The 12,698-nt window shown below is 36.2% G+C and overlaps 1 protein-coding gene across 12 annotated transcripts in view; it reads left to right on the forward strand.

Moving 5' to 3' along the window:
• Positions 1 to 12,698, forward strand: part of NRG1 (neuregulin 1) — a 218,667-nt gene that overhangs the window by 182,020 nt on the left and 23,949 nt on the right. The window lies entirely within an intron of this gene.

Here is a 12,698-nt window from a genome sequence, read left to right on the forward strand (position 1 = left end):
CGTCATCACTCCTCTGTCATATCCAGAATTGCTTTTTGCTGTTTTCAATGTGTGTGAGGTTTTTTGGGGTTTTTTGTTGTTGTTGTTGTTTGTTTGTTTTTACCATGTTATTTATATTGTTGCTTTCCTTGTGGTTTTTCTTGTTGTTATTCAGAAAAGATGTGCAGATATCACAGAGGCCTATAACTTTTGATATCTACTTCTACATCCAATGTATGAATTAAGCTGCAAGATAATGTTGCTTTCTTATCCCAGTGATCACCTGCAAAATGAATAAGACAACAAAAAGAAGCAGAAGGGCAGAAGATTACTTACTGACATGTATCTGTTACACTTGGGATTGTCTTATTGTTGCATAACTATTTTTTAAATGGAGTTTAGTTTTATATCACCAGTAAAAAAAAAAAAAAAAAAAAAGAGAAAAAAGCAAATTGCATATATTTGGAAATGCATTGTGTGTAGCATCCCTGTGGGTGACAACAGTGTTCTTTCATTTGTCTATAGATCTATCTAGAATAGCACTTTCTTTCCAATAACCTGAAGGAGTGATGTACCATTAAGAAGTATCCAATTTAGGCCCGGGCACGGTGGCTCACGCCTGTTATCCCAGCACTTTGGGTGGCCGAGGAAGGCACTCTTACAGAATTCTGTAGAGATTATAAATAATCTAGATAAAGGAATTGGAAAAAAAAAAAACTGGCATTCAATGAATAATAGCAAATATTAATGGGCAAGTAGGGAAGGCTCTAATTTGGTCAGGAGATCGAGACCATCCTGGCTAACACTGTGAAACTCCGTGTCTACTAAAAATACAAAAAATTAGCCGGGCGCAGTGGCGGGTGCCTGTAGTCCCAGCTACTCGGGAGGTTGAGGCAGGAGAATGGCGTGAACCCGGGAGGCGGAGCTTGCAGTGAGCCGAGATTGTGCCACTGCCCTCCAACCTGGGCGACAGAGTGAGACTCCGTCTCCAAAAAGAAAAAAAAGAAAAGAAGTATCCAGTTTATTCTCTCTCAAAAAGCAGCATAAGATAGTGATAGTTTCAGTACATTAAATATTTAAACCTTGTAGTAAAATCTAATAGGACTCATTAAAAAGTACATTTATTTTGCCATGCATTTTAAGTCTACTATTGATATTTTGTCCACATGTGGTATATGGACTTAAAATTTGATGTGGGTATAAAAACATATTTAATGTTTTATTGAAATGATGAAAATACACGTTTATTTTGCTGTTCACCAATAGCTGTATCCCAAGAGCAAGGTATTTTAAAAGTCGTTCCTTAAAAAATGTAGTGTAGAACATCTAATAAATTTTGCCAGCAGTCCCCAGCTGAAAACACGCAGTGAGGCCATTGTTCTAAAGCAGCAATGCTTGTTCTAAAGGAGGGAAAACCATTTTGTCATAAAAATTGTTTTCTGCTAGAATATTGGCATGGGGCTTAAATCTTGACAAGGAAGAACAAGTCTGTTAGAGAGGCAATTGAACTGATAGGGGCAATTAGCAAAATGAAAAAGGCACCAGAAATAGTGAACAAGGACATGTCCCTTTTACATCACAGAAATACTATGTAAATATTTAGTGCCAATTCTAATAAAATCTTAATTATGTTTATAAGTAAGGAAGTGCATCTTAAAAAACATATGTTTTAAAGGCAAAAAAGCAACAATCGAAAATGCCATTTTGTAGGCTATGTTTTGTTGCTCTCTGAGCTGTGGTAGATTGGACGTGTCTGTAGTGTGCCTGATGGGACCTCTGGCTCTGAACAAGCACCTTCCAGAACTTCTCCTTTCTTGCACTCAAAAGCTCTTCTCTGAAAAGAGTGGATACAGTGCCAAAACAAGACAAGTTTTGGTGGTTGTATAGCTGATTTTATCAAAGACAGACAATTTGTAAAAGTAAATATAATCTGTTAGAGTGAATAAAAGACTTGGAGCCAGAACAGTAGAATTCTAATCTCAATTACTAAACATCTCTTTTACAGAAATAAATAATTTTTAAAAGCCAAAGTGAAATGATAGGTAAAAGTCTTGCAAAAATATTAAAGCAAGATGAAACACGAGTATGAGGCCAGGTGCATGCTGTAATCTCAGCACTTTAAGAGGCCGAGGCAGGCGGATCACTTGAGCCCAGGAGTTTGAGACCAACCTGGACAATGTGGCAAAACACCATTGCTACAAAAAATACAGAAAAACAATTAGCCAGGCATGGTGGCATGCGCCTGTAGTCCCAACTATTCGGGAGGCTAAAGTGGGAGGAACACTTGAGCCCGGAAGGTTGAGCCTGCAGTGAGCCAAGATCATGCCCCTGCACTCCAGCCTTGGTGACAGAGTAAGACTGTCAAAAAAAAAAAATTAAGAAATAAAATAAAAAATAAAAAAGAGTATGTAGAAAAGATCATTCCTTTTAGATCTGAATTATCTCATATGACTATGTTTATTGTTTAAAAAATAATCTTAGAGATTCACTTCTTGATCATTAAAATATTCAAATCTATATGTTTGCAGCAGAATAAAAATCTGTCTGATTTAGTCTTTAGTTCTGCTGACTTGCTGTGAATACAGCACAAATATGAGACATCCTCATATTTATCATAGCAAATTGGGATGAACCAGGTTTGTAGTTTGTAAGATTTTCTCTGATCAAAATAGAAAATGCCAAAAGCTGAGAAGTATAATCTATAAAATATGAGGTTCGTTTGTTATATGGGGAAACCTTGTTATTTTTTCCTAATCTTAAGCATACAGCATAATTGTATTTTAATAAATCTCCTTGAAAAAACATTTAAATTATAGTTCCTTAAATTCATCTCCTTTTTAAACAATGTACCCATATTATCTATGTCTCATATTTTTACTTCTTCAGAAAAGCATCTGAGACCACTATATTTTAATTATAGTAACGAAATGTGATCATTTTTCATCATCGCTTTGCAAAGATTTACAAGCTGAGTGAGTGCATATGATAGTTTCTGCATACCTCTAAGGAACCAGGGCAGTTTTTTTCCACATATTAATTTCAGCTATTCTTTAGCCCTCCCACGTCCAATACAAAACATGCAATCACGTAAGTGCTGTTCAGTTTTTTCATTTTAATATTGTGCCAACAACTGTAATTTTTCTTCACTTAGCACAGTTTCTCATTAAATCTTAAGCCTAATCCAGAATTTAAAACTTGCTATATTTTAAAAATCTTGAAGTGAAACATTTGTTACTCTTCTAATAATTATTAAAACCCCAAGCCTTGAAGGAACACTGCATCCTCCCTAATTGTCTAGTGGATCATTCTTGCCTTCTAGTTCTAAGCAAATTATATCTTTTTTTTTTCTTTTTTTTTTTTTTTTTTGTAATTAGGATCTTTTAGGTGTTTTAAATTAGTACTGGATCTTATCAGAAAGAAAATCTCTGACATCTATGATTTTGATAACTTTCCTCCTCCTTTGGGATGGTGACTTTATTCATACATTAAAGCAAGCCAGAATCTTGAGGGAAGAATTGGAGAGTATATTTTACATCCAAAATATTTCAAACCTTTCTTGTTAAATGAAACTTTTTCTTTTTAAAAATCCTGTTTGTAAAACATCTATAGCACTAAAAATAATCACCACTGAGAATTTAAACACAGACGTATTATACTAGGTCGTATGATAATACATTGTTCACTAGACCACTTGAATAGAAACAGAAGACATAAAAATACTGCATTGGCTCATCATGGTCCTGTCTATGAAGCCAGTTCATAGTTTCCATATGGTCTATCTGTCTAGAGCTAAGCATTGCTGAAGCTTGAGCCACGTCATTGAAAATCAGCTTTATCCCTGACTAAAGACATGACTCAGAAACACCACAAGCCTGGAAGTTTCCAAGCAGTCTCTCTGGTCACCTAATCTGCTGTTGTCTTCTTGGGAGTTGAAGTAGAAGATTTTACAACAAGTCTCTTGTCTCTCTGCTTAGAACAAGGTGTTTTGAATGGATTAAACATATTAGCAGTGAAACACTTCTCTGAGGAGAGGTTTCCGGATTGCTTGGACCTCCTCCTGGGGATTGTGTGGCAATTTCAGTGGTAGTTCTTATCTTTTATATTTTTTTCTCTACAGTAATTTAAAATTTATTCTGTGGAAAAAATAGTTACTATTCCAGATTATATAAAGATGAGAAAAGAATCATTCCATTTTGTACCCTCTGATGCTTTATGTGGTCCTGTGGTTCAAAGAAACAAGATACATGAAATCGAACATGAAATTGTCCAGTTTTCCTCTTGCATCTTTTCTTTATTCTTATATATCTGTTCTTCTGAACAGCTTCAGTGGAGAAGTACTTTGGAAGATGTTGATGTGATTTTTTTTAATCTAAAAATCATTTTATATCAGGCTGTGCTTGTAAGTCCAAAATGTTGTCCAGTGGACAGATGTGCCTTCATCTGGAGGGGATTAGAGTTTTAAACTACAAATTTTGGTGAACAGTCTTATGTCCTTTCACTTCAACTCTCTGGACAATAAATTTATTTATAACATGAAGTTAATATGTTCTCCAAATTTCTTCCCAGGGAGTCAGTGAAATTAAATGAGTTCATTTCTGCTAAAGTACTTTTAACTCTGGGGAAGCAAAATTTATTTTTCCTTATAATAAAAAGTAAATGGTAGTATTACGTTCTCTCAGTAGACATTGGAAAAATATATACACCTGTTTTAACAGACTGTGTTATCATGTTTAATTTCTTTCTTTTTTTTTTTTTTTTTTTTTTGAGACGGAGTTTCACTCTTGTTGCCCAGGCTAGAGTGCATTGGTGCAGTCTCAGCTCACTGAAACCTCTGCCTCCCAGGTTCAAGCAATTCTTCTGCTTCAGCCTCCCAAGTAGCAGGGATTACAGGCATGCACTACCACGCCCAGCTAATTTTTTGTATTTAGTAGAGATGGGGTTTCACCATGTTAGTCAGGCTGGCCTTGAACTCCTGACTTCAGGTGATCCACCCACTTTGGCCTCCCAAAGTGCTGGAATTACAGGCATGAGCCACCACGCCTGGCCCATGTTTAATTTCTAATTCTTTATTTAAGAGTAGCAGTTTTATTTGGTTTGTTGGGACCACCAACTATCTTTATAACTTTTCTTTGATAGATCATTTAATATTTCTGATCGTTAGTTTCCTTATAATGTAAAAACAATAAAAAACGAACTTAATTTGGAAAGATGGAAGGTGTCTATAAACATAGACTTTTATAATTTTGTATAATGAACGTTTATGAAGCCATGTAGGGCCTTATTATAGTATACATTATTATAAGAGACAAGCGTGAAAAACATAACCATAGGAGACAAAATCACAACAAATATAATACATTAAGTTTGATAAATGAAATATTTATCAAACTTAATTGATAATATATATTATGTAAATGAAATATTTATCACATTATGCCCGAGGTCGCAATTTTTTAAATTTTTGCAATCAGACCTTGGCGATGACCTTGAGCAGTAGGATATTAAAAACTCCCACATGCTTAGTATTCCAATAATGGGACACTAGGCATAAATGAGTTAGCATTTGTTTATAGAACAGCTATTTGCCAGGCATTTTTTAAAACACAGAGAAAATGTAAGGAATGGTGTCTGATCTCTGGGAACTCAGTCTGTTTAAGAAAATGAAATTGCTAAAATAGAAAATCAATAAATGAATATATGCCAAATGGTACAATGCTGACTATTAAGGTAATACAAATTTAAAGAAGGTAAAGAAAAGACTGAAATAAGTTAATGAAGACTTTTTAAATATAATGATCATTTATAGAGTCTTTCCTTTATACCAGGAAGGCATTGTGGTTGTAAGAATTCTTTCTCTGAGACACGGTAACATGCAGCTTAATTCTAGGAAGTAAAACAAACAAATGAATGAAATAAAAGAACTAAGTTATCTGGCCACTGCACCCCAGCCTGGACGACAGAGCAAGACTCCGTCTCAAAAAAAAAAAAAAAAGGAACTAAGTTAAACAGTGGAGCCACTTAATGACCTCTGAAGGTCCAGCAGAGGACTTTGGGTATATTAATAGCTAATAGGGAGTCATAGTAACTTCTGGAGCAGGAGAGTGGCACCATAGACATAGCAGATGTTTAGGGAAGCGAGTCTTCCATACAGGCTAGAAGAAATCTGGGGACTAAGTAAGATGGGAAGAAAAAAGTCAAAGACATCAAAGGCACTAGCTAAGGTTAACATTTTATAAAATACTGACATAATGATGCTGATGATAGTAACTTTTATAATATGTATTAGTAGCTGGATTAACATAATTAAACAAGGGGGCAACGGTACAAACTCATAGTTGTGTCCTGCAGTCTCATCATCATGGCTGCAGAAAGAGAAATTTGGAAGAAATAAACAGGATATATACTGGGTTAGGACTTCCCGTCCATAAGAACACACTGCTAACTCCCATCCCAGCCTAGAAGAGTTCTTTCTTGAGAATCAGTGTTACACTTGCCTGTAATACTTCTCTGTTCTTGAATATTGTAACATTTAACAGATACAGACAGTATTTGTGAGAGCAAGTGGTGGGACTCATGTGGCTCTAGATAATGCACTCTTCAGACAACTGTGTCTTCTATTTCTTTCATGTGCTCATGTATCTAGAATCCTACACTGTGCTTATGAGGAATTTATTAACTCATTTAGCCTTTAAATCACTGAGGTACAGTTGAAGAAAATTCTTTAGTTTTTATAGGATTCAATTCAGGTGTAGTTTTGCCTAAAATCAGGTGCATTGACTAAGTGTTCTGAATAGCTTCGTTCCTCTCTTATAAAAATCAGCTGGGCAGCTATATACATTTATTGAGCTCCTATGAGACAGGCTCTGTGCTCATGCTACTTATAAAGTAGTGAACAAAACCATACTGGTCTTTGCCTGATGGAGTCTATAGGCTACTGAAAGTAACCATCATGTTTCATATAATTAATTGAATTATAAATCACAGGTTTGCCAAGTGCTATGAAGGGTATTAAGTGAGCTAAGGGAAGGTACAATGAAAGACCTAGTCAGAGGCTGACTCTGCTCCGTGGAAAAAAGAATAAAAAAAGAGTATGCAGTCATACTCTTGAGATGTATACAGAGTCAATTTAAAATATTTCATTGTGCGTATATACCACATTTTCTTAGTCCATTCTTCTGTTGGTGAACACTTACATTGATTTTATAACTTGGCTATGGTGAATAGTGGATTTTTTATAACTTGGCTATTGTGAATAGTGGATTTTATAACTTGGCTATTGTGAATAGTGGATGAATATTTTAGCTAGATTGATTTAATTATTCCACGTTGTATTCATAAATCATAATATCACTTTCTACCCCATAAATATATACAAGTACAAATTGTCAATTTACAGGAAAATGAATACACAATTTTGAAATATTTATATTGAATGATTTAAGGTAAAAGTGAATATTTAGATATTTTATCACAGAATGAGGCTGGTGAAGTGGATAGAGCTGTAAAGCCCCTCAGAACCCCTAAGCTGTTTGACAAGACAAGGAAACTTCCTCCAGAGAGGAAAACCAAACCACAAATTAGCAGTCGATATGTCATTGTGTCACAATGACATGGAGATGTATGGGATGTAGATTGATCCCATAGCCGATGAAATTTTTTCACTCCCAACTTAAGGATTCATCATGTAGAGTAAACATGGGCAAGAGTTTTAGTCTGCAGATGAGCATTTCAGAGCAAGCTGTGCAAACAGAGATTTGGGAAGGGCACCAAAGTTCAAACAAGAAGTTAATTCACAAACACTGCCACCCTCATTATTGGGATTGTATGTCCTGGACATTGAAAAACATCATTTGAAAAGCCAGGACAACTTAGGTTTTTGTTTTGTTTTGTTTTTTTCTCAGCATTTACCCATGAGTCTAGTGTGACCAATCTGTATCCTCTTATCTCATGGATTGGAAACTAGTCCCCAGATTACCATTAAAAAGAAAATGGAGGATATATACTGTCTGAACAGTGGTGGGGAGATATAGGTTGGATCTGAAGGAAACATTACTGGAACATTTTATATTTAATATTTTCTTTAATGATGTTAAAGAGGGCATTCCCTTGGGGAAATAAATGTCTTTTGCAGATGATGCTAGAAAGAACACTAAAACACAAATTAGAAAAGCATATACAAATCTTGAGAAACTTCACTTAAAGGTAGATAACAGAATGAGGTTCATCTTGGAAAAATGCAGACTAATAGTAACAATACATTTGGGAAAGAATAATCTACAACACAGATACTCAGCCAGTGAGTGGGCGAGTTCTAGACAGAATGCTAAGCTGGCTAAGAGGTGAGAAAAGTCCGTGTTTGCAACACAATACTGTAGGAAAACAGACCAGCACAGTTGGAGCTGGCGTAGACACTGCCACCTCGAGTTTACAAACAGAGAGAGCAAAGACTTTGGTGTGTGATGCTTACTCACCAATATTCCTTGAGAGAGATGTGTTGACATTTCCATCATTTAATATTTGTAAACATAGACATCAAATAATTTCAAATACCACAGCTAGTATTGAGCAAAAGCAGACAGATAACAGGGAGTTTTCATTTTTTGACAAGGTATTTTTTAAATTGTCCAAATATTTCACTGTGGTGATGACTAGAGAGAGAGGAAATATCAGCTGTATTTTTTTTTCTTCTTGTTCCTGATCAAGGGAGGGTTTGATGAAAATGAAGCTGAGAAAAAAAGAGAAAGGATGTCTAAGGATGGTTTATAAATTGACCATAAATATGTGGTTTATAAAATTAACAAACCCTAGCCAGAAGTTTCTTGGGGTCTGTGAATATCTCTGAATATGTCTAGAATCTCCACCAAGAAAAAATGGAAAATAATTTATTCAATTGAAATATAAAAGATACACCAAGCATTAAATTTATTTCAAAATACATGCATCTATGATTGATTACATAGTAAGCATATCAGGATATTAACAGTGTATTGAAGTTATTATTAACCACAGTTTTCATTATACTGGTGCTGGGCAGAATTTTGGTTAGTAGAATGCACTGCTTTATTGAATTCGAAGTAAACCGGTATTTCACCAACAGTATTTAAATTCAAGATAACAGACTCACTGTTAAAGAATCAAAGAGTCTTTTCCAAACTGCAAACGTTATGTTAAAGGATTTTATTCGCGGGAGGGAGTCTGTGAGAAGGATACTGGGAGTTTCTGTAAAAATTATTTGAGGGCAGGCATGGCAGCTCATGCCTATAATCCCAGCACTTTGGGAGGCCAAGGCAGGTGGATCACCTGAGGTCAGGAGTTCGACATCTGCCTGACCAACATGGCGAAACCCCGTCTCTACTGAAAATACAAAAATTAGCTGGATGTGGTGGTGCATGCCTGTAATCTCAGCTACTGAGAGACTGAGGCAGGAGAATTGCTTAAATCTAGGAGGTGGAGATTGCAATGAGCCGAGATCTTGCCACTGTACTCCAGCCTGGGTGACACAGCAAGACTCTGTCTCAAAAAAATAAAAAATAAATAAATATCTGGGAGTCCACAGAGGAGAGTGTATCATAAACTATAAAAATAACAGACAGATGTTCAAGATTGACCTGTGCTTGGCAAATCAATTAACTGTATGAAAATCTTTCTTTTTTTTTTTTTTTTTTTTTTTTGAGATGGAGTCTCCTTCTTTCACCCAGGCTGGTGTGCAGTGTCACAGTCTCTGCTCACTGCAACCTCTGCTTCCCAGGTTCAAGCAATTTTCCTGCCTCAGCTTCCCAAGTAGCTGGGATTACAGGCACCCGCCACCATGCCCAGCTAATTTTTGTATTTTTGATAGAGACAGTCACCATGTTGGCCAGGCTGGCCCCGAACTCCTCACCTCAAGTGATAAGCCCACCTTGGCTTCCCAAAGTGCTGGGATTACAGGTGTTAGCCACCACACCCTGTCTGAAAGTTTTGTTTGATAAAATTGTTGATCAGATACGGACACTGTGGTCTGATCTTAAGTTCATTTTCACAGACATTTTGTGAGAGCCCATTATGAGCCAGGCACTGTGCTAGGCATGAGAGATACAAAATGATCAGAATGTGATCACTGACAGAATGTGATCAATGTGTCGCAGATCATCACAATACAGATAAGTGCAGTGAACGAGGTCAGGATAGGGTACAATGCAAAAGCCAAGGAAAGAATTCTCCCCAGAGCATAGAAGTGGGTGATGGGGAGGTGGAGGGCAGGGAAAGAGTGATGCCTAAGTTCAGAAAAAAAAAACTGAATTTTCACCCCATTAATAACAAATATAGAACAAACATGATCATATTAAGAGCAAATACTAAAATTTTTTAAAACTCTGATTTCCATCTTCTAATATTACTGATTAATGAAACAAATGGTATATACATATATATATACACACACACATACACACACACACACATATATATTTAAAGCTACAACAAGTACTTGTTATTCAGATCCTTAGATTATTCTCAGACATAAAATTCTTGGAATTTGCTCAAACTCGTGCCAAAGCTTATTGTTGAAAATCAGCTTTGATTTACTATTATTCTTATCATCCAGGAAAGTGATGGATTGAATGTTTAACATACAATGTTGATAATAGAAATGTATCAGAAGCTGGTCTCCCTAGTCTGTTAGGAGTAATTCCATAGAATTTCACAGAGCTTATAGATCAACTGGGTTTTCATTTGCATGTGCTTTCTCTACACAATCAATGCAGTGTGCAGTTTGCTTATGCAGAAACTATCTCAGTTTCTGCTTTTCCTTTCCATCTCATTTGGCAACAAATTTAGATGTCTCTGAAGTCTACATCCTTTTGCTGCTGAACACTTGAGTTGCTTAGGCACTTGCAATTTGTTTTACCTCAACAATTGTCTTAAAAATCCATTTTATCAAAAAGGATTTTTAGAAGTCCTTGAGTTCTATCGTCCCTGACTGGTAATGCATTCAGAAGAAATGATGTTGGGGTTTTCTAGCAGTGATTCCATGTGTTAGGATAAGTATCGTTTCCCAGAACCTTAGTGGAAAAAGAAGTCTTTGATAATCACTTAATTACAGTGAGGCCTGGTAAAGCCAAATAGCTTGTCCATGGCCAAACAGCAAGATACCACAGTGCCGAAAGACGGCCTTTGCTTCCCTTTTCCCAGTTCAGGGTACCTTACATCTTGAACTTTAATCTACATCCACATCTCTTAGGGATTTTGTTAAAATGAAGATTCTTATTCAGTAGTTCTGGGCTATGGCCTGCGTTTACACTAGCACGCTCCTAGGAGATGCTGATGCTGTCAGTTCTGAGTAATAACAGGGTCTTATAACACTAAGAAACAATGATGAGAAAATTCATCTCCCAAATGAAGGTAAATACTAGCAAAAGGATAGTTCTGGTTGAGAAGTAGCTGGTAATTCCAAAAAATGACTTGCATACCTCAAGTAGTTCTAGTGTTACTATACCCAGTTTTCCATATGATTTTATGATAGAGATAAGCCATCATCTCATGCTAGATTCCTAGGAAACATCATGTTAGAAATTCATAATAATCAGAAAATTGATTGGGTAGGATTTCTGACTCACTTTACCTAGTTGTCCTGTGCCCTCTGATCATAGAACTAATTATAAGATGCCTAATGACAATTTCCTTATAAATGCCTTCTCTTAAGGAACTCGTGATTCCTCAGCTATTTGTTAATTTCATGATTCTTACTTACATAAGGGCATTTCCTGCCCTAAGCGACTGTGTGGTGTGTGTGTGTTTCTCTCTTACACATACACACACATACACAGCAGTTCACATATCTTACACCATGTTCTTTTGTTAGAAACAAGTGAATTATTGTGTGCTCAATATGAGAATGTTAACTTTTATCAAGAATGCAAAGAAGCAGGATGAAATGATAATTATTGAATACCTCATTAATTCTAGAAACACCTGCTTTAATTACAGCGTTTGTCTATATGAACTCATAGTCTTGGTTGAGAAACAAATAAAAACCCCATTTACTTCGGAAATGAATTTGTGAAATCAGTTATATGAAAAAACGTTCCCATGTATTTTTTCTTATATACATTCAATAAGAATGTGAAGAAATGGCGTCTTTTTGAGAAATGACCCAACCTCTTTTTTTTTTTTTTTTTTTCTTTGAGACAGGGTCTTGCTCTTGTTGCCCAGGCTGGAGTGCAATGGCACGATCTCAGCTCACTGCAATCTCTGCCTACCGGGTTCAAGTGATTCTCCTGCCTCAGCCTCCTGAGTAGCTGAGATTACAGGCACCCGCCACCACACCTGGCTATTTTTTGTATTTTTAGTAGAGACAGGGTTTCGCCATGTTGGCCAGGCTGGTCTCAAACTCCTGACCTTATGATCTGCCCACCTCAGTCTCCCAACGTGCTAAAATTACAGGTGTGAGCCACCGCACCTGGCCAAGCTTATACTTCTTATTGATGCATTTCTCTAGGTAGCTGTTCCTCTACTCCTTGCAGCAAAAATATTCTAAACAAAAATCATCAGTTTATTTATATGAAGGTGTTTCCAAGAGTTTAAAAGAGCTGTGTCAATATAAGATGTTTGTTGTTTAAGCTTAAATACATATTCACAAGGCAAAAAATCTGGAACTGCTAGTATTTTATCTTGCAGGCCATTTTCATAAAGTAGGAGAATTACATATACCAAGTCATTTGGTGATTTGGCTTGAAGGGAAA

The sequence above is a fragment of the Macaca mulatta genome, chromosome 8 (assembly GCF_049350105.2).
Source record: "Macaca mulatta isolate MMU2019108-1 chromosome 8, T2T-MMU8v2.0, whole genome shotgun sequence".
NCBI lineage: Eukaryota > Metazoa > Chordata > Mammalia > Primates > Cercopithecidae > Macaca > Macaca mulatta.